Here is a 20,909-nt window from a genome sequence, read left to right on the forward strand (position 1 = left end):
TCTACCATTTGAATTTTGATTTAGCCACATTCGCCCATCCCTAATCACAACGCAAACGATAATACAATTTCCATATCTGAAAAACATCAGATCAGATATCGGAAAAGTCACCTTGGATAGCTTTGACTTTGGCAGCCACAATCTACCTGACCACAATTTTTTCACTAAATATCTACAACAAAATAGACACATTGAATTCAACAGCCAAATGCATTTGATAAATGATCAACACCTATAGATTGATTAATAAGACACATCAAATACACAGTTACAATACCACAAGCAATCTGTTCATGCTCATACAAAAGATGGTGCTTCCCATGCCAAAACAAAGATGGCCCTAACTGATGACAGTCGAAAAGCGTCAAATTAAAACTGATACTGAACGCATTATAGTCATGATCAATTTACTGTAAAAACATGATGAAAACATATGTACAAGATATTGACAGTTGTGAAAAGCAGAGATACTAAGAGAGGAGACTGTCACAGAGGAGAGATTGCTGGACAAGCACAATGAGTGTCCTGGTCAGTTGCTTAGAGAATTCAGGTCGGCTAGACGGCAGTTGCATTCTTTAGTGTATTGATTTGGTTTTCAGTGATTGATAGGCTGACCATATTTCCTCTTTAAGAAGGGACACATATGAGAAATACATATGTCAGGGTTCTTATACAAAACATTTCTTTAAAGAGCCCTAAAACAGCCCTGCCATATGTATTTTTTATATGTGTCCCTTTTTAAAGCGCCAATATGGTCACCCTAGTGATTGACAGCCATTATCAGTCATTTATGGTGCCAGCGTGGAGAAATGGAGATCAAGCACCATGGGAGTTTATCAAGCTTGGTTGTGTTAAACTCGTTAAGATTGTGATCATAGTAGATAAGGTTGAAAAAAGACTGAAGTCCATCGAGTTCAACCTATACAAATCTAAAATACTTACAAAAAGCTCCAGTTAAGCTTAAATAACCCCATTAAAATGTGACCCATTTAATACTAGCAATCATATCCATGAATTTTGTTTATATACAGAAATTTATCCAGACTATTTTTAAATGTATCTATGGTATTGGCATTCACTACCTCCTTTGGTAATGAGTTCCACAATTTTATTGCTCTTACAGTAAAAAAACGTTTCCGTTGCAGGAGATTAAATCTCCTTTCCTCCAACCTTAAATTATGACCTCTTGTCAGAAACAATTTTCTTGGAATAAACAGAGCTTCTGCCATCTCTGTATATGGGCCTTGAATATATTTATATAAAGTAATCATGATCATTATTATTAAAATTACCATCTAAGTTTTCCAAAATTGAACAAGAATTTTGTAAAAAGTTTGGAAATTAGGCCATTAATCTGAATCTGTAATTTACATAAAGTTAATTTTGTACAGTATTAAATAGGAAGTGATACACTGCACATGTAGGCATAACGTAATATAAAATACCACACATTTTTTGCTTCAATACATTTTACATAACTGAAGAAATTATAATGACAAAATTAGCAAAAACACTAAAATTAGCAACAAAAAAAAAATGGTACATAGTAAGAATGTAGGTGTAGTATGTAATATATTAAATGACCAGCATTGCTGATAAACATATGCTATTGTTCAGCTTTGTAGTCTACAGTGGTAGTGCTGGTAGATGTCTGGGAAAAATGTTTGTTTCATACATTACAGTAGTCTATTGCTCAAGGCCAGCAATGCTATTTCCATTTTGAACTTGACCTTTATTTACTTTGCTGCTTTTAAAAGTCATCAGCAAACATCCCTTAATTTTTTGGTACAGCTATATTGGATCAATCCCAAAAGCACACAATGCTAGAGATTGTGCTCAAGGCCATTTGACTGTTGCATATTCTATTACTGGACTGTCATAAATCTATTCTAAGAATATTTCAAGACACATTTAAAGGAATATATATATATATATATATATATATACCATTAAGTATGGAATTGCAAAATAAATATTTTAAAAACGCTGCCTTAAAATCCTAGCTATATTTATCTTACCTTACATAGGGTCATATTACAAGTGGAACTCTAACAGGTATGCGCAAGCGATAAAGAGTATATCGCGGGTGTTTGCACGTGTCAGGTTTTACACTCATATTACAAGTTGAACGTAAACATGATCACGTGAGCGCAATTCAAGTTAACGCTTGTCGGTTTAGTGTTTCCTCAGAGCTCTGGTTAACACACAAAAAAAAAATCTAACAAAACATTTCAAAAATACAGTTATACCATCTAATAATTAATTACACCATCTAATAATTATTCTAAAAAATATTGCACACAACAGTTATAAGGGTTTAAAGATATGAGGTCTCAGGTGTTAGAAAAAAGGCAGGCAAAGGGCTTTAACATAGCGATACATACATATACATGTCTAAAGATGTATGTATGTATATATATATATATATATATATATATATGTGTGTGTGTGTGTGTGTATGTATGTATTTATATTGGTATATATTTATTTACAGACATATATACACATATAAATACAAATATATGTGCATTGGAGCCCTTTGCAGTTAAGTAGATGAAAACGTGAAAAAACATATTTATGCAATATTCATATATACAGTAATAGAGGTTTTAACTATGTATTTACAATTAATATTTCATATTCCAGTGTTCTGCACATTACAGATCTATGTATTTATAGACATTCCTATATATTTCTGTATATATCTATATATAATCATATATATATATATATATATATATATATATATATATATATATATATATAGATAGATAGATAGATAGATAGATAGATAGATAGATAGATAGATATAAATATACAGTATATTGTACCAAAAAAACCATCAGATATATGTAAAAATATTTATTTATGAATAAATAGAACATATTCTACTATGTGAAGAACATTGGAATGTGAAATATTCATAGTTCCATGTCGGGTTAGTGCACTTGAGAAGGGTTTGCGCTCAAATTGGTGTTTCCATTTTTTTACTCTATTGACTCCTATGGGGGCACGCAATATTCTAAGTTCGGCTTTTTGTGCTCTGCCTCTTAGCTGATTTTAGCAATTTGCAGCATATTGAAGAAAACCTAAGTTATACTTTTTGGATTGTGAGAAAAGCAATATTTTTATACAAAAGCAATAAGTATATAGTGTCTATTTAACTCAACATATATTTTCAAAGGCCTAGATTTAGAGTTTGGCGGTAGCCGTCAAAACCAGCGTTAGAGGCTCCTAACGCTGGTTTTAGGCTACCGCCGGTATTTGGAGTCAGTCAGGAAAGGGTCTAACGCTCACTTTCCAGCCGCGACTTTTCCATACCGCAGATCCCCTTATGTCAATTGCGTATCCTATCTTTTCAATGGGATCTTTCTAACTCTGGTATTTAGAGTCGTGGCTGAAGTGAGCGTTAGAAATCTAATGACAAAACTCCAGCCGCAGAAAAAAGTCAGTAGTTAAGAGCTTTCTTGGCTAACGCCGGTTTATAAAGCTCTTAACTACTGTGCTCTAAAGTACACTAACACCCATAAACTACCTATGTACCCCTAAACCGAGGTCCCCCCACATCGCCGCCACTCGATTAAATTTTTTTAACCCCTAATCTGCCGACCGCCACCTACGTTATACTTATGTACCCCTAATCTGCTGCACCTAACACCGCCGACCCCTATATTATATTTATTAACCCCTAACCTGCCCCCCACAACGTCGCAGCCAGCTACCTACAATAATTAAGCCCTAATCTGCCGACCGCAAAACGCCGCCACCTACATTATAGCTATGTACCCCTAATCTGCTGCCCCTAACACCGCCGACCCCTATATTATATTTATTAACCCCTAATCTGCCCCCCTCAACGTCGCCTCCACCTGCCTACACTTATTAACCCCTAATCTGCCGAGCGGATCTCACTGCTACTATAATAAAGTTATTAACCCCTAATCCGCCTCACTCCCGCCTCAATAACCCTATAATAAATAGTATTAACCCCTAATCTGCCCTCCCTAACATCGACGACACCTAACTTCAATTATTAACCCCTAATCTGCCGACCGAATCTCGCCGCTACTGTAATAAATGGATTAACCCCTAAAGCTAAGTCTAACACTAACACTAACACCCCCCTAAGTTAAATATAATTTAAATCTAACTAAATAAATTAACTCTTATTAAATAAATTATTCCTATTTAAAGCTAAATACTTACCTGTAAAATAAACCCAAATATAGCTACAATATAAATTATAATTATATTATAGCTATTTTAGGATTTATATTTATTTTACAGGCAACTTTGTATTTATTTTAACCAGGTACAATAGCTATTAAATAGTTAAGAACTATTTAATAGCTAAAATAGTTAAAATAATTACAAAATTACCTGTAAAATAAATCCTAACCTAAGTTACAATTAAACCTAACACTACACTATCAATAAATAAATTAAATAAAATACCTACAATTAAACCTAACACTATACTATCAATAAATAAATTAAATAAAATACCTACAATTATCTACAATTAAACCTAACACTACACTATCAATAAATAAATAAATTAAATACAATTCCTACAAATAAATACAATTAAATAAACTAACTAAAGTACAAAAAATAAAAAAGAACTAAGTTACAAAAAATAAAAAAATATTTACAAACATTAGAAAAAAACGAGGGGCGGAGCCTATAGCTGTTGCGGTAGGACGTATGTCTGGAGAGCTCCCGGTCTTAAATAGCTATTTTGGAGTTAATCCTCAACTTTAATCTAATGTTCCCTTTGGGAAACATTTGCTACATATCCTGGTAGTGTTAAAGAGGAGACTGGAAGCATCTGACATGAAATGAACCTACCTATGTTCCTCAGCTGACTGCATTACGACCAGCCACGAGGTTGAGAGGCCTTACTGGATCGACTAGTAGTGTTGTTAAAGCTGCCGCACACATACCCCCCCAGGTCCCTGGGTTACCAAACCAGTTTTGTAATAACTGGCCAGTTCTTTGTTCAATATTTGCTATAACTAGTCTCTTCCCATCATGGCGACTACAACTCATATGGCCCTGTGGGAGGTTGAGGCGCTTCTACACTCGCATTTCAAGAGCATTGCTAAAATGTGGAATACAGAATTTGAGAGCCTAAGGACTATTGCAAGATCTTTTTCTGCCCCGGCAAGTGAAACTAACAAGGCTAGGGTCTCTGGTGGCAAGATTCAAAAAGAGCTGTGCAACACACTACAAGAGCCGGTGCAATCGCCATTAAAGTTTGCTGAGGCAACTACCGACTCAGTGCGGGCAAGAGGTGTTATCCCTCTATGCATGGGTGTTGAACAGGCTTTACCTTCTGATCCCCGCAGCCTAAAGAACTATGCAAAGCAGTCAAAGGCAGTCAACCCTCCTAGTTCCATAATGGAGCCCAATATAGAAATGAAGCAGATCCCTATATTGTGCGGCCGCAGTGGCAGTGACTCGATTGATGAGATACAGCAGCCTAAGGTCTGGGTGGTTATAGAGAGATCGTCACCCTACATGATTGAAGAGGTTGCTATACCTCAGCTATCCCCATATCAGCAGGCTTACCGCAGCGCATCGTTGCTAGTGGAGACTGACAGTTGGCCCCACTGGCTTGGGGGGAGGCACATAGAGGAGGATGGGGGTACAGATCGCAGCCAAGCTGCCCTCAGTCTCACGGAGGTAATAGATGAACAGATGGGCAACGGAATGCTGAGAAATCCCCAGACCATGGGCAGAATAGCGGATCGTGCAAAGCTTTTGGCCGCATTGATGGAGCACCGCAACTTGTGGCCTGTGAGACGGATTGAACCGGAGCCTGGGTCAGTAACTCAATCACTTCTTGCTACAGAGGCCGAACACAATACTCGTTGGGGAAAACCAGCTGCATACTTTTTTTACCCTGGTAGCATTCATTGGGAGGACAGTACCTTTGTGTTTGAGCGAAATGGTGTTGGGTAAGCAGATGAGTCTGGGACAGCTATAACCCTATGCCCACTAATGTGAAAAACATAATTTATGTAAGAACTTACCTGATAAATTCATTTCTTTCATATTAGCAAGAGTCCATGAGCTAGTGACGTATGGGATATACATTCCTACCAGGAGGGGCAAAGTTTCCCAAACCTCAAAATGCCTATAAATACACCCCTCACCACACCCACAATTCAGTTTAACGAATAGCCAAGAAGTGGGGTGATAAGAAAAAAGTGCGAAAGCATATAAAATAAGGAATTGGAATAATTGTGCTTTATACAAAAAAATCATAACCACCACAAAAAAGGGCGGGCCTCATGGACTCTTGCTAATATGAAAGAAATGAATTTATCAGGTAAGTTCTTACATAAATTATGTTTTCTTTCATGTAATTAGCAAGAGTCCATGAGCTAGTGACGTATGGGATAATGATTACCCAAGATGTGGATCTTTCCACGCAAGAGTCACTAGAGAGGGAGGGATAAAATAAAGACAGCCAATTCCTGCTGAAAATAATCCACACCCAAAATAAAGTTTAATGAAAAACATAAACAGAAGATTCAAACTGAAACCGCTGCCTGAAGTACTACGAAGTACCATCTGACGTAGGAATAGTAGTACGTTTAGCAAGGGTAGAAATAGCCCCATCAACTCTAGGGATTTTGTCCCAAAATTCTAATCTGTCAGACGGCACAGGATATAATTGCTTAAAACGTTTAGAAGGAGTAAATGAATTACCCAATGTATCCCATTCTCTGGAAATTACTTCAGAAATAGCACTAGGAACAGGAAAAACTTCTGGAATAACCACAGGAGATTTAAAGACCTTATCTAAACGTTTAGAATTAGTATCAAGAGGACCAGAATCCTCAATTTCTAAAGCAATTAGTACTTCTTTAAGTAAAGAACGAATAAATTCCATTTTAAATAAATATGAAGATTTATCAGCATCAATCTCTGAGACAGAATCCTCTGAACCAGAAGAGTCATTAGAATCAGAATGATGATGTTCATTTAAAAATTCATCTGTATAAAGAGAAGTTTTAAAAGATTTTTTATGTTTACTAGAAGGAGGAATAACAGACATAGCCTTCTTGATGGATTCAGAAACAAAATCTCTTATGTTATCAGGAACATTCTGAACCTTAGATGTTGATGGAACTGCAACAGGCAATGGTACATTATATATTATTATATATATAGGAAATATTATCTGCATTAACAAGTTTGTCATGACAATTAATACAAACAACAGCTGGAGGAATAGCTACCAAAAGTTTACAGCAGATACACTTAGCTTTGGTAGTTCCAGCACTAGACAGCGATTTTCCTGAAGTATCTTCTGACTCAGATGCAACGTGAGACATCTTGCAATATGTAAGAGAAAAAACAACATATAAAGCAAAATTGATCAAATTCCTTAAATGACAATGATGAGTTTCAGGAATGGGAAAAAATGCCAATGAACAAGCTTCTAGCAACCAGAAGCAAGAAAAAATGAGACTTAAATAATGTGGAGACAAAAGCGACGCCCATATTTTTTAGCGCCAAATAAGACGCCCACATTATTTGGCGCCTAAATGCTTTTTGGCGCCAAAAATGATGCCACATCCGGAACGCCGACATCTTTGGCGCAAAAGAACGTCAAAAATGACGCAACTTCCGGCGACACGTATGACGCCGGAAACAGAAAAGATTTTTTGCGCCAAAAAAGTCTGCGCCAAGAATGACGCAATAAAATGAAGCATTTTCAGCCCCCGCGAGCCTAACAGCCCACAGGGAAAAAAAAAAAAGTCAAATTTTTAAGGTAAGAAAAAATAATTGATTCAAGTGCATTATCCCAAATATGAAACTGACTGTCTGAAAATAAGGAATGTTGAACATCCTGAGTCAAGGCAAATAAATGTTTGAATACATATATTTAGAACTTTATAAACAAAGTGCCCAACCATAGCTTAGAGTGTCACAGAAAATAAGACTTACTTACCCCAGGACACTCATCTACATGTTTGTAGAAAGCCAAACCAGTACTGAAACGAAAATCAGCAGAGGTAATGGTATATAAATAAGAGTATATCGTCGATCTGAAAAGGGAGGTAAGAGATGAATCTCTACGACCGATAACAGAGAACCTATGAAATAGACCCCGTAGAAGGAGATCACTGCATTCAAAATAGGAAATACTCTCCTCACATCCCTCTGACATTCACTGCACGCTGAGAGGAAAACCGGGCTCCAACCTGCTGCGGAGCGCATATCAACGTAGAATCTAGCACAAACTTACTTCACCACCTCCATAGGAGGCAAAGTTTGTAAAACTGAATTGTGGGTGTGGTGAGGGGTGTATTTATAGGCATTTTGAGGTTTGGGAAACTTTGCCCCTCCTGGTAGGAATGTATATCCCATACGTCACTAGCTCATGGACTCTTGCTAATTACATGAAAGAAATAGCGATCTTGCCACATTGTCAGTATTTCTTGGTTTCTCTTAATACTAATGCGGACTCAACCACTGTACATATTTTGAATGTTTATAGCCTTGTAGGAGTCTGCTTGTGGCAAGTTTATTGTAGTTTGCATGAAGGCTATGTGAATTCTGTATGTTTTACCCTTTACTGTTAGCGGGACTGACTTATACGTCTCAGCAAGTACTCTATTGGATCTATAGCCCACCAAGAGTCTCTATCATATTCCTCTGTGACATATGTATATACATGGATTTGTTTTGTCCTACATGAGTTACACCTCTACATAGCTCTCTGACTCATTTCAAAAAGGTATAGCTCTAAGCAGATCATAGTGTGCTTGGTCTGAAACAAGTTCTTGTTATAGAGATTAGGACTTCTAACGTTCAGAGTGCTGTTGCTATATTTTGCTTATCAACGTTTATACTGTTAACTGCGATTGTATATTGTATATATTACCTACCACTTGAATTATCTAGGTACAGTTGCCTCATTCAGTATACTAAGAGTTTTCAAGCACCAGCCTCTCCACCTTATACATCCAGCAGGGCCCCCTATAGCTATACTCCTCAACCCTGCCTTAGAGATATCTGCTCCCACTAGCCTATGTGTATGATAGGGCTTCTGTTGCCTGCTTTATTTATATAGGTATTGCACAAGTCATAGGGTTTAACTAAATTAATGCAGGAAAACAACTTCCATGTATCCAACTTAGCCCTCTTTCTGCTGATATCTCACTAATGCGTCAGTGTGGGTATAAGACTACCAGTTGCCATATATTATCTGTAGCAATATATTTTTTATTTTTATCATTATTACTCCACAGTGTACAATTGTATTCATGCATGATACTAGTATCTGATGTATATTATTCTCCTATATGTTATGCAAAAAATGTGGTCCTCTTTTGGAGACCCAAGAGTGGTCTCTTCTATTTTCAGCTTACCTACTCTAGCATTATAGATTATACTGTGCTAGGTGGTCCAAAAGTGGCCTCATGTGTAATTATGTAGGTTTACAGTTATATCTGGCAAATAATGTTCTTATGTTTCCAACCTCATGTCATACAATATTTTATCATATGTCGACTCTTTTTTAGAAATGCTGTTAGCATTACAATTATTACTTACATTCCTTTCTCTTTTGTTTTATCTATTGTATAATGACATTAAGTGTTTGTATGCCTTGATTTAAACCACAATAAAAAACACTTAAAAAAAAAAATTACAACAATTTTAAACTAATTACACCTACTCTAAGCCCCCTAATAAAATAACAAAGACCCCCAAAATAAAAAAATGCCCTACCCTATTCTAAATTACAAAAGTTCAAAGCTCTTTTACCTTACCAGCCCTGAACAGGGCCCTTTGCGGGGCATGCCCCAAAGAATTCAGCTCTTTTGCCTGTAAAAAAAAACATACAATACCCCCCCCAACATTACAACCCACCACCCACATACCCCTAATCTAACCCAAACCCCCCTTAAATAAAACTAACACTAAGCCCCTGAAGATCTTCCTACCTTGTCTTCACCATGCCAGGTTCACCGATTGATCCAGAAGAGCCTCCGATGTCTTGATCCAAGCCCAAGCAGGGGGCTGAAGAGTGACGTCCATCCTCCGGCTGAAGTCTTGATCCAAGCGGGCAGAAGAGGACATCCGGACCGGCAAACATCTTCATCCAAGCCGCATCTTCTATGTTCTTCAATCCGATGATGACCGGCTGATCTTCAAGACCTGATCGGAACAGCCAATAGAATGCCAATAGAATGCAAGCTCAATCTGATTGGCTGATTGAATCAGCCAATCGGATTGAACTTGATTCTGATTGGCTGATTCCATCAGCCAATCAGAATTTTCCTACCTTAATTCCGATTGGCTGATAGAATCCTATCAGCCAATCGGAATTCGAGGGACGCCATCTTGGATGACGTCCCTTAAAGGAACCGTCATTCGTCGGGAAGTCGTCAGAGAAGAAGGATGGATCCGCGATGGAAGTCTTGAAGATCAGCCGGTCGTCAACGGATTGAAGAACATAGAACATGCGGCTTGGATGAAGATGTTTGCCAGTCCGGATGTCCTCTTCTGCCTGCTTGGATCAAGACTTCAGCCGGAGGATGGACGTCACTCTTCAGCCCCCCGCTTGGGCTTGGATCAAGACATCGGAGGCTCTTCTGGATTGATCGGTGAACCTGGCATGGTGAAGACAAGGTAGGAAGATCTTCAGGGGCTTAGTGTTAGGTTTATTTAAGGGAGGTTTGGGTTAGATTAGGGGTATGTGGGTGGTGGGTTGTAATGTTGGGGGGGGGGTATTGTATGTTTTTTTTTACAGGCAAAAGAGCTGAATTCTTTGGGGCATGCCCCGCAAAGGGCCCTGTTCAGGGCTGGTAAGGTAAAAGAGCTTTGAACTTTTGTAATTTAGAATAGGGTAGGGCATTTTTTTATTTTGGGGGTCTTTGTTATTTTATTAGGGGGTTTAGAGTAGGTGTAATTAGTTTAAAATTGTTGTAATTTTTTTCTAATGTTTGTAAATATTTTTTTATTTTTTGTAACTTAGTTCTTTTTTATTTTTTGTACTTTAGTTAGTTTATTTAATTGTATTTATTTGTAGGAATTGTATTTAATTTATTTATTGATAGTGTAGTGTTAGGTTTAATTGTAGATAATTGTAGGTATTTTATTTAATTTATTTATTGATAGTGTAGTGTTAGGTTTAATTGTAACTTAGGTTAGGATTTATTTTACAGGTAATTTTGTAATTATTTTAACTATTTTAGCTATTTAATAGCTATTGTACCTAGTTAAAATAAATACAAAGTTACCTGTAAAATAAATATAAATCCTAAAATAGCTATAATATAATTATAATTTATATTGTAGCTATATTAGGGTTTATTTTACAGGTAAGTATTTAGCTTTAAATAGGAATAATTTATTTAATAAGAGTTAATTTATTTCGTTAGATTTAAATTATATTTAATTTAGGGGGGTGTTAGGGTTAAAGTTAGACTTAGCTTTAGGGGTTAATAAATTTATTAGAGTAGCGGTGAGCTCCTGTCGGCAGATTAGGGGTTAATACTTGAAGTTAGGTGTCGGCAATGTTAGGGAGGGCAGATTAGGGTTAATACTATTTATTATAAGGGTTATTGAGGCGGGAGTGAGGCGGGAGTGAGGCGGATTAGGGGTTAATACATTTATTATAGTAGCGCTCAGGTCCGGTCGGTAGATTAGGGGTTAATAAGTGTAGTTAGGTGGAGGCGACGTTGGGGGCGGCAGATTAGGGGTTAATAAATATAATATAGGGGTTGGCGATGTTAGGGCAGCAGATTAGGGGTACATAGGGATAATGTAGGTGGCGGGGGTGTACGGAGCGGCAGATTAGGGGTTAAAAATAATATGCAGGGGTCAGCGATAGCGGGGGTGGCAGAATAGGGGTTAATAAGTGTAAGGTTAGGGGTGTTTAGACTCGGGGTACATGTTAGAGTGTTAGGTGCAGACGTAGGAACTGTTTCCCCATAGAAAACAATGGGGCTGTGTTAGGAGCTGAACGTGGCTTTTTTGCAGGTGTTAGGTTTTTTTTCAGCTCAAACAGCCCCATTGTTTTCTATGGGGGAATCGTGCACGAGCACGTTTTTGAAGCTGGCCGCGTCCGTAAGCACCACTGGTATCGAGAGTTGAAGTTGCAGTAAATATGCTCTACGCTCCTTTTTTGGAGCCTAACGCAGCCATTCTGTGAACTCTCAATACCAGCGGTATTTAAAAGGTGCGGCCAGAAAAAAGCATGCGTAGCTAACGCACCCCTTTGGCCGCAGTACTCTAAATCTAGGCGTTATTTGGCTAAAGTTTTGATTGAATCTCTGGAACACTGTATAACAGATTCAAGCAGTTAATTTAAATCTTAAACTGAGTCTGTAGTAGTTCATACAGGAGTCAGACCCATAGCCTACAACAGTGCTTTCCAAACTGTGTGTCGTGACACATTAGTGTGTCGGCGGAAGTGTGTAGGTGTGTCCCTGCTTCAGCACAAAGCTTTTTAATTTAAATTCTTTTTTACATTTTATTTTGGTTTCCGACATCCCGTCTGCTTGCTACGTATATCACATGGTTGACACGTGATTGATACTTAGTGGGTCACAGATCATCTTAACCTATTGGCACAGCTCAGTGGGAACTGAAACTATTCCCATTGACGGCTTTGGCAGCACATTGGCTTCTGACTGCATGTGTAGTGTCCTCAATCTGCTCGTGACTGCACGTGTAGTCAGTGAGTGGGACAGCAGTGTGTTTGCAGCGCGGGCAGTAGTCAGTCAGACTCACAGAGCTCTGAGGGCGACAGCTTAAACGCTGAGCTGAAGTCAAAGTGTTTTATTTTTGCAGCTAGCTCCCAGAAGTGCATTGTTGCTCCTGATCTTGATATATGGATATGAAGTGGAAGCTTAAAAATGCAAGTTAGTTAACCTCCTGTTTGCTAGTGCAACTGAATTACTGTGTCGCGAAATTATGTAGGTCTAAAAAGTGTGTCACCAACATGAAAAGTTTGGAAAGCTCTGGCCTACAACATACTACAAAGTGATTACTTGATCAAAACATATCTCATTTATACCTATATTGAACTAGCTACTGCAAACTAGATATGATAAAAAAAAACATTTTAAGATGTTTTTGAAGGGATATGTCCCTGAGCTGCCAAAAAAATGGTTTAAATGATTTTGAATTATTTTTTTTTGCATGCATCACTTTAATGCTGATATATAATATTTATATATGAACAATATTTTGAATACCACTTTAACTATAAAAAGTGAGAACATTGAATTACTGAATAATGGTATATGGCTGCAATGTGCAGTACTAAAAGATTGATATAGAAACTTAGAGAAACAGTAATTTATTGACAAATGCTGCAAGACCTACACTTGTGGTTTACACCTAAGGTACCTAAGACACTATTAATTAGACATGTTCTGACTTCATACTTAGTTTTCCACTCCACAAACATATTTGCTTAAAGGGACGTAAAATCCAAACATTTTCTTTCATGTTTCAGAAAGAACATACAATTTTAAACAACTTTCCAATATACTTCTATTATCAAATTGTCTTAGTTTTCTTGTTATCCTTTGTTGAAAATCAGGAAGGTAAGTTGAGGAGAGTGCACGTGTCTGCAGCACTAAATGGCAGTACTTTGGCAAAAATGTTATACATTAGCAAAAGCGCTAGATGGCAGCACTGTTTCCTGTCATGTAGTGCCCCAGAAGTGTGCACGCTACCTATCTAGATATCTCTTCAACAAAGAATAATATGAGAACAAAATAAATGATAAGCTTTTTTTATAATTGCATTCTCTATCTAATTCATGAAAGAAAAATGTTAGGTTTCATCTCCTTTTAACAAGAACCTATCATTTCCTGGTGCATTTTAAGACTGGTTCTACTGATCACCTAAAAGTATACAGTACCTGATTGTAAACTCATAAGGTCTGCATATGATATTGTATAGTAGCCAGTAGGTCTCCTCTTTACCAGAAGGCCCCCCTAGGCAATTTCCTACAATGCCTAATGAGAAATCTGACCCCGCATAAACATAACATTGTTAGAAATGTAAAATTGCATCACCTAAACGACAGACATGCCATCTGTGTTTAATCCTGATCTGTTGCTAATTAAAAAAGGATAATAACTTTTTAATAACCATCTAAGCTTCAGAGAAAAAAAAATGTTTCCATTAGACTTGCAATAGTTCTAAAATTTTAATGTATAACATTATTTTTTCATTTCTTTTGGTGTTCAAAATTATTTTAAAAGGATATTTGAAGCAGTTAATTCAATTGTTGTATTACAAGTGTGACTTTTAAGGGACATTAAACTGCTGGGCACAACTACCCTAGATTGGTTACTACTTACTATGTAATAGCAATTCACCCTGTTCACGCCACTCTCTTGAAACCCATTTCTTCTGTTTTAATAGCTTAAAGGTGCTATATACTGAAGCTCCGCCTCCTTGTACTGGGGCTGCCATCTTGGAGCTTGGGTATTCTTACAGCCTGTGACAGAAGCTGTGCACACTCACAGATCAGTAATATTGTCCACTTTTTTACAGCTGTATATTGTGTTTTAGGTTAGTGTGCACGATACAAAGCAGGAGCTGTACATTCATGTTGTGGCTGCATTGCTCTATAATATTGTTGCTTTTTAAAATATATTTTGTTTAACTGTAAAACTGTATAAAATATACAAAAATGTAAAGTTCACATGATGCATCATGCACAATAACCTGAAGCACATTATACAGCTGTAAAAAAAGTGTCCAATATTACTGACCGGTGAGTGTGCATAACTTCTGTCACAGGCTGTGAGAATACCTCAATTCCAAGATGGAGGCACCCAGTATGAAGAAGTGGTGCTTTAGTATCTGGTACCTTTAAAGGGACATTAAACCCAAATGTTTAATTTCATGATTTACAAAGATCATGCAAAACAACTTTTCAATTTACTTCTATTATCTCATTTGCATCATTCTTTTGATATCCTTTGTTGAAAAGCATACATAAATAGCCTCAGTGGCTGCTGGTTGCTGGCTGCACATACAGTAGATGCCTCGTGTGATTGGCTCACCCATGCGCATTGCTATTTCTTCAACAAAGGATATCTGTATAATGATGCAAAATAAATAATAGAAGTAAAATGGAATGTTGTTTAAAATTGTATTCTCTATCTGGACCATGAAAGAAAAATATTGGGTTACATGTCCCTTTAAGCTATTAAAACAGGAGAACTGATTTGTAAAGAGCTACAGGAACAAGATGAAATGCAATTACATTGCAAGTCGTTCCTATGGTTTTTTGCACAGCAGTTTAATGTTCCTTTAATATATTTTATTCCATAATCCTGCAGTATAGTATAGGATGAACATTTTATGTGCTGTTTAATTAATAAGACATTTTTTTATTCACTTAAACCAATGTACAGACTATCCCTATACAGATCAATCACAAGGTACAAATACATGTCTGTGGTAGCAGAGGGACCAAGGAATGATGTAAAGTGTTTTTGATCTAGATAAGGTCAAATATGAATTGATGGTTGGGCACAAATGAATGAAATTCAAATGTGTTCCAATTTGCCGCAGTTTACATAAATTGCCTAGAATAAAGTCATCATATTCCAACTGCAGTATTTTAAGAGAACATGAAAAAAAAATGTGTGAGCATTCAATTGCCCATGACATTCAATTAAATGAATAATTAGTCCTTTGCCTCCACACAGTCTGATATAACAGGTATTTCAATATATCATATTCTAATTCCTTTTGCAATAATGAAGCACTAAATATAAAAACAATTGGTATACAGTACTTACACAAGCTTGCAATTTGTGTTTGGTGTTTCTTTAACATGATGAGCATTAATGTAATTGTATTCTAGTGAGAGCCTTTTCCATTTTGATTTGACACATTGTTTTCCCACCAATAAATATCTGAAGAATTTGTTTCTTTATCTCTTATTCTTTTGACTTTTACTGATACGTTAAGCAGAGAGTTAAATTTGTTCTCTTTAAAGGGATCATCTAGCCAAAATTAAACTTTCCTGATTCAGGTAGAGCATGCAATTTTAAGCAACTTTCTAATTTACTCCTATTATCTATTTTCTTCATTCTCTTGGTATCTTTATTTGAAAAAAACAAGAATGTAAGCTTAGGAGCTGGCCCATTTTTGGTTCAGAACCTGGGTAGCGCTTACTGATTCGTGGGTACATTTAGATACCAATCAGCAAGCGTTACTCAGGTGCTGAACTAAAAATGGGCCAGCTCCTACACTTACATTCTTGCTTTTTCAAATAAAGATACCAAGAGAATGAATAAAAAATGATAATAGGAGTAAATTAGAAAGTTGCTTAAAATTGCCTGCTCTATCTGAATCATGAAAGTTTAATTTTGACTAGACTAAGGCCTCTAGTTATTAAGGTCTGTCAGACCTGATCTGACAGTGCGGATCAGGTCCGACAGACCTCGCTGAATACGGCGATCAATACGCTCGCCGTATTCAGCATTGCACCAGCAGCTCACAAGAGCTGCTGGTGCAACGCCACCCCCTGCAGACTCGCAGCCAATAGGCCGCCAGCAGGGGGGTGTCAATCAACCCGATCAAATCGATCGAGTTGATTTCCGCCGATGTCTGTCCGCCTGCTCAGAGCAGGCGGACAGGTTATGGAGCAGCGGTCATTGTGACCGCTGCTTCATAACTGCTGTTTCTGGTGAGCCTGCAGGCTCCTTTAAGAACCAGGTTGTGGTTTGAAACATTGTTTGTATGATGGACCCTGCAAAGAGATAATAAAGGTCTTTTAAGTTTTACTGGAGGCTGGATAATCACTTTTTTGGAGCCTGCAGGCTCGCCAGAAACACGGGGCATCAAGCTCCATTCGGAGCTTGATAAATATGCCCCTATACCTTTAATAATTAAACTTAGTAGGAACTATGGGCTGCTAGATTTATGTAAGTTATTATAATAAGACCACTTAAAGGGACATCAAACACTAAGGGACAGATTCTGAGTGGCGTGCTATAAATTACGCGCAAGCAAAAAGGGGTTGTTTGCACGCATGCAAGTTCAAAGTAAATGAATCGCAATTTAAGTTAAAGTGCGTCAGGATAGCATGTCCTAAGAGCCCTGTTAACTGTTTTGCAAAACAAAAAAGTGTCACAAACAAATCAAAAATACATTACAAAGTACAGTTACACTCATACACCATCTAATAAAAATTATTTTAAAAAAAATTGCACAAAAAAGTTATAAGGGCTCAAAAATATGAGATACATACATTTACATGTCTAAATCTATCTATATATGTATATGTATATGAGACGCCTCTGATGAAGCGGGATGGGACCTGCGAAATGTGTTAGGCCATACCCAATTATCGCAGCGTGTTTTGTGTTTGGTTTTACTCCAAGTACCTGTAACGGATAGCGGTTACCTCTTCCTGGATCTCCGTTTGAGGTATAACGGACTAAGAGGAATTGTACCTGTGGATTATATCCCCTTTGGTGTTATGGAATAAGCCAAGAGTCACTAATCTATAATTCAGCTTGAACATTTGCCTTGCCAGTACTGCGAGATCAGATGATACAGATGACAGATCACTACGGTCTTGCTTTTACTTTCATGTGGCATATAAGTGTTCCTCAGCTTTAAGGGAGGTGTTTTATTGTAAGTATGCATTTGTCTCTTTGTATTAAATGAGTATCTTTTAAACGCTATTTACTCTTAGATCGATTGTGTGGCGCTTCTTCCAGGCTCCAGCTTGTTGTTTCTACTTACTCCAGTGAGGAGGATACTAAGAAGCTTGGCCTTCAAGACTGATCTGAGCTTTTTGAATCCCAGCACTCTTACATGAGCAATACTGAGCAGAGCTAAGTATTACCAATATTTTACTACATGTATGTATGTATGAGTGTGTATATATATATATAGTTATATGTGTGTACCTATGTTTGTATGTATTTTTATGCATATGTATCTATTTACAGACATATATACACCTATAAACATAAATACATAAGTGTACATGTATAGACATACTGTATATAGAAGTGCATTGGAGTCCTTTACCGTTAGTAGATGAAAACATGTAAAAGCAAATTTATGCAATTCATATAAGTCCTATGGAATTATATTATCTCTCCATACCGGGAACGATCACATATACGGCGTAGGCTTCAGCGCAAGCGCTGCAACCTGCGCCGCCTGTAATTTCACCTCGCACATCGGGATATTACATATACGGCGCCGGCAGCTCATAAAGTGCCGTAAGTCGGATAAACTAGTGATGTCCAGAAATAAGCGTAAATACAAATTTATGGAGTCGCCAGTGACTTACAGCACTTTAGAAACTGCTGGTGCCTAAGAAAAGTAAGAAAATAACAAATCTCCCGTAAAAGTCTAACGCACCTCCCAAAAATAAGCCAGACACGTAAAAACCCCTATATCCGCAATCCCCCCTCTCACTACTAATAATAAATGTATTAACCCCTAGACCAACAACCCCCCACAACGCAATAAGCCTAATTAAACTATTAACCCCCTATATCCGCCCCCAAACCCACACCGCAAGTAATAACTAAATTATTAACCCCTAAATCCACCAACCCCAACATCGCAAACTACCTATTAAAACTATTAACCCTTAATCTGCAATTAACCCACAACGCAATAAACCTATTCAAGTATTAACCCCTAAACCGCCATAGCCCACAATGCAATACACCTATTAAAGTATTAACCCCTAAACCGCCATTGCCCACAACGCAATAAACCTATTCAAGTATTAACCCCTAAACCGCCACAGCCCACAATGCAATAAACCTATTAAAGTATTAACCCCTAAACCGCCATAGCCTACAACGCAATAAACCTATTCAAGTATTAACCCCTAAACCGCCACAGCCCACAATGCAATAAACCTATTCAAGTATTAACCCCTAAACCGCCATAGCCCACAACGCAATAAACCTACCCCACCTAACCTAACACCCCCTAAATGAACCCAAATCACCTAATTAACCAAATACTAAAGTTACTATTAAATTAAAAAAAACTAACACTACTTTAAAAATACAAATAAACTAACCCACAACGCAATAAACCTATTCAAGTATTAACCCCTAAACTGCCATAGCCCACAATGCAATAAACCTATTAAAGCATTAATCCCTAAACCGCCATTGCCCACAATGCAATAAGCCTATTCAAGTATTAACCTCTAAACCGCCATAGCCCACAACGCAATAAACCTATTAAAGTGTTAACCACTAAACCGCCATTAACCCACAACGCAATAAACCTATTAAAGTATTAACCCCTAAACCGCCATTAACCCACAACGCAATAAACCTATTAAAGTATAATCCCCTAAAACCGCCATAGCCCACAATGCAATAAACCTATTAAAGTATTAACCCCTAAACTGCCATAGCCCACAACACAATAAAGCTATTAAAGTATTAAGCCCTAAACCACCATTAACCCACAAAGAAATAAACCTATTAAAGTATTAATCCCTAAATCACCAAAGTCCACGTCGCAATAAACCTAACCCCCCTAACCTAACACCCCCTAAATGAACCCAAATTACCAAACTACCAGTAGCCCTTAAAAGGGCTTTTTGCAGGGCATTGCCCCAAGATAATCAGCTCTTTTTCCAAATAATACACAACCTCGCCCCTAACAGTAAAAACCCCCACCCACCAAACCCCCCAAATAAAATAACCTAACACTAAAAACCATAAACTACCCATTGCCCTGAAAAGGGCATTTGTTGGGCATTGCCCTTAAAGGGCATTCAGCTCTTTTTCTGCCCACCCTATCTAAATAAAATAACCCCCCCCCAAAAAAAAAAACCTTAAAAAACCCTAAGTCTAAACGCCAAGTGTTCCTCACCTGTCCTGAAGTCCAGCGGAGAAGGTCCTGTTCCAGGCGGTGAAGTTTTCTTCCAAGCGGCAACCTCTTCTTTGTTCTTCCAGGAACCAGCCGGCACGGAGCGGAGGGCGGAGTTGAAGACCGATGACCGTGGAGCTGAAGACTAGTGACCCTGGAACTGAAGACCAGCGAGCCTGGAAGTGAAGACCGGCGACCGCAGAACCATGGAGAGTGGAGGATCCTCTTCATACAATCTCCGCCGTACACTGAATAGAAATTCAAGGTACGCGATTAAAAATGACGTCCCTTGAATTCCTATTGGCTGATTTGAGCCTTCAAATTCAAATCAGCCAATCAGATGAGAGCTACTGAAATCCTATTGGCTGTTCAAATCAGTCAATAGGATAAGAGCTACTGAAATTCTATTGGCTATTCAAATCAGCCAATAGAATTTCAGTCGTGGATCTTCAGCTCTGTGGTCATCAGTCTTCTAGATAGAAAGTGAGATAAAAGAAGGCGCCAACATAGTGCAAAAATCAATAGGGTAGGACATGCAATCGAAGTCGAAATGTACTCACAAGATTGCAGACACTTGAAAAGTGTCACAAAAGCCTCCTGGACCCTCAGAATCGTCCAGCTAACTCCCACTCCAATGTGGTAAGGTGAATCCGCTCGTGCAGACCGGCTGTGTTGGCTCCGGTGGTAGTCTCTGCTTCAGACAGTGCTTCCAGCTGACAATACTGAGGCCAGCTCAGGATTCAAATGTGCGGTTAGTGTTCACCCGTTAAGAGCCAATTGTCAAGACAACTCAAGACTGGGTGATATTGCAGTAAAATAATAATTACCAAAAGGTAAAGAATAAAAGTTTGTGGCAAAAATCTTAGTAAGATAAATATATTAATTATAATAATTCTTTACCTTTTGGTAATTATTATTTTACTGCAATATCACCCAGTCTTGAGCTGTCTTGACAATTGGCTCTTAACGGGTGAACAATAACCGCACATTTGAATCCTGAGCTGGCCACAGTATTGTCAGCTGGAAGCACTGTC

At 37.8% G+C, this 20,909-nt stretch overlaps 1 protein-coding gene across 3 annotated transcripts in view; it reads right to left on the reverse strand.

Moving 5' to 3' along the window:
• GABRB1 (gamma-aminobutyric acid type A receptor subunit beta1) overlaps positions 1-20,909 on the reverse strand; it is a 1,013,772-nt gene that overhangs the window by 514,796 nt on the left and 478,067 nt on the right. The gene's annotated exons all lie outside the window — the stretch shown is intronic.

This window comes from Bombina bombina, chromosome 2 (assembly GCF_027579735.1).
Source record: "Bombina bombina isolate aBomBom1 chromosome 2, aBomBom1.pri, whole genome shotgun sequence".
Taxonomy (NCBI): domain Eukaryota; kingdom Metazoa; phylum Chordata; class Amphibia; order Anura; family Bombinatoridae; genus Bombina; species Bombina bombina.